We start from the raw sequence: 3,211 nt of genomic DNA, 5'->3' as shown, positions 1-3,211 counted from the left end.
TACAGTTCTTGAAAAGTATATAATAGAAAGTTAAAAAAAAATGATTAGGTGGGCCCAACAGCAGATTTGAGATGACAGAAGAAGATATTCATGACCATAAAAAGAAATAACAGTAATTGTATTATATGAAGAATGAAGAGAAAAAAGATGGAAGAAAAAATGAATATCAGAAAACTTCCCAAATTTGATTAAAAACATTAATATACAGATCTGAGAAGCTTAACAAACCTCAAGAAAAATAAACACAAAGAGATCTACACCTAGATTCATCATAGTCAAACTACCCAAAGATGAAGACAGTCAAAAGTAGAAAGAGGAAAGCAACTCCTATACAGGGAAACAACATGTCTAAGGGTGCACTCCTCCTTGGAGTCACTTGAAAATGGAATGCAGTGGGCTGATAGAGTGCTGAAAGAAAGAAAAAAAACGCCTATCAAGAATTATATAACCAGCAAAACTATTAATAGAAAATGAAACTAAAATAATGCCATTCCCAGCTGAACAAATTTGTGAGAATTTCTTGCTGGCAAACCTAATCTAACCAAATGAATGAATGAATGAATGAATGAAATCCTTCAGGCTGAAAGGAAGTTGCAACAGTTGGTAAATTAAATCTGAAAGAAATAAAAAGCAGGGAAATATGCAAGCAAATATAAGGCTGAAAGGAAGGAGGGAGGGAGACAGGAGAGGAAATAGAGAGAAAATTTAAATTTCTTTTTGATTCTCTAAGTTTTTCAGAGAGAATTCTTTTTAATTTTCTCTTTGGAATTTTAATCTTATTCACAGCAACAGGAAAACTGAACATGGTTGATTCATTTTGATAGCAGTGCCTTTTGCAGACTGTCTGTTGGTTGCTGCATCCTCGACTCCTGAAGCTGCCATGAACGCTGCCTCAGCATTTCCTTTGATTGTGTGAGCTGCCATGTCCATCCAATAAATCCCTGCTGTGCTTATGTTAAGTCCAAAAACTTATGTTGTCGTAATTAAAGGCAGTTACATATTTATTTCTTGAGAAATAACAGTGGTTATTTATTCATTCATTTATTAGATTTATTAAGCAACCACTGTGACAATTTCTCAAATTATATTAGTGAGAACAATAGACATGTTAGTGTTCTTTCGAGTTAACAATTACTTATGTGATCTGAAATTAAACAAAAAATATTTATTTTTTAATTAAAAACATGATAAACTCTACAAAGGAGAAGATATTATGAGATTTTAAAACAGGACACTCAATATGAATGGTCAAAAAACACTTTTCTGACATTTCAGTTGAGACTGGAGGATACTTAGCCATAGCCAGAATCGTTTCCAGTGTTATGTGATTATAGAATACTTAACTAAAGAGGCTATTAATTGATTATATCTTCACATCATTCCCAAACCCCAGAAACACTTTGTGAAGAACCGTGGCACTTTTTTTTCATCTATTCTCTACTCATGAAATAAATTTAAAAAAATATTTATATAAAGTTGATATCTCCCCAATCTCTAAAGTTAGACTTAGAACATATTTACATTGTAGAAACACTCAATATTATTGATCTCTGGATAGTAGCCTCACTGAAAACTCTCTTCATAAATGTTTTCTCCCTCTATATCTTTTAATTATCAGGGAAAAAATTACATGACTGCAGATATTCAACATGCCATCCATTTGAAAAGAAACTGCATGCATGAAAGCCACAAAAGAAGGTCAAATGAATAGCCTGAGAGTCATATTGCCAACATTCTCTACTACTTGAATATTTAGGCCATTATTTTTAATTGCATCTCTAGATACAAAAAAGGTCAACATGCCATATTTTCAAAGTGATGCTGAACACTTAAAAGGATGTACTGTGTGAACTATGAAAAATTTAACAAGTCTAAACTTCAAGCTACATATAGCTTTTTACAAAACGTGTAGTATTTTAGTAACAAATAATATAACATTTGCTAACTAGCAAAATATTACTGATTTCCAAATCTATGTATAATAAAGATGGACTCTATTATAAATTATTTGTAAAATGCTCCTTAGAGAGATATAGAATATAAAATATATCAAACAGTGTATTTACCATGAAAGAAAATATGTATTTGTAAAGTTTTATAGCTGCAAAAATTGACAACTGTTCAATATATTCACATCTCTGATTTAAAAAAAAATTGTCTTTCACAAACAAAAAAATGTAATTCTGCTGAATTAAAATGTCACTCTCTAAAAATCACTAATGGCTGGGTGTGATGGTTCACAACTGTAATTCCAGCACTTAGGGAGGCTGAGTGAGGCGGGTGGATCACTTGAGGTCAGGAGTTCAGGACCAGCCTGGCCAACATGGCAAAACCTTGTCTGTACCAAAAAAAAAAAAAAAAAAAAAAAAAAAAAAAAAAATTAGCAGGAGGCAGCAGAATCACTTGAAGCAGGGAGGTGGAGGTTGCAGTGAGCTGAGATCACACCATTGCATTCCTGCCTCAGTGATAAGAGCAAAACTCCATCTCAAAAAAAAAATAAAAATACCACCATTAAGCAATTGTGCAATTAGATTTCCAGTCACATTTTTCAATCATGACCACAGGTAAATCTAGTGTAAATATAAGGCCAGTTCTCAAACTTTGATGTAAATATCAAAACTTCTGCTTAACATTATGGAGGTCCTGAGCTATGTAGAAAGATAAGAAATAATATTTGTTTTTATTTATATTTATGTAATATATAATATATAATATTAATATATTTGTTATAATTTACTATTGTAAGAAAAATAATTTTTTAAAAAACCAAGACAGCCTTTATTTGTAGAAGTGTTCATTGCATATATATAAAATTCAAGAAAATCTATAGACAATAATTAGAGTTAACAAAATGTTTGAAAAAGTTATTAGATCTAAAATTAATTTAAAATACAGAATGTCTTTTTTAAAGATATTATTTCAATAACAACATTCATAAAGTATTTAAGAATAAGTATACATACGACCTTAAGAAAGAGTATTATGACATTTTATTGAAAACATTAAAGGAGGAATAATATTTGGAGAGTTACATCATGTTTATATGCTCAATGGCTCAATATCATGAAAACTCTAAAACATATATATACGAGCAAAGGAACAGACTATGCAAAGGTATTCCTGAAGAAAATAAATAAGGTGGTGAGATTTATCTTACCATAGATATTAAGATAAAGAATAGTAATTAAAACTGCAATTTTTTTGCAGCAAA

The sequence above is a fragment of the Callithrix jacchus genome, chromosome 7 (genome assembly GCF_049354715.1).
Source record: "Callithrix jacchus isolate 240 chromosome 7, calJac240_pri, whole genome shotgun sequence".
Classification (NCBI taxonomy): domain Eukaryota; kingdom Metazoa; phylum Chordata; class Mammalia; order Primates; family Cebidae; genus Callithrix; species Callithrix jacchus.
Note: the sequence above shows the minus strand (reverse complement) of the source record.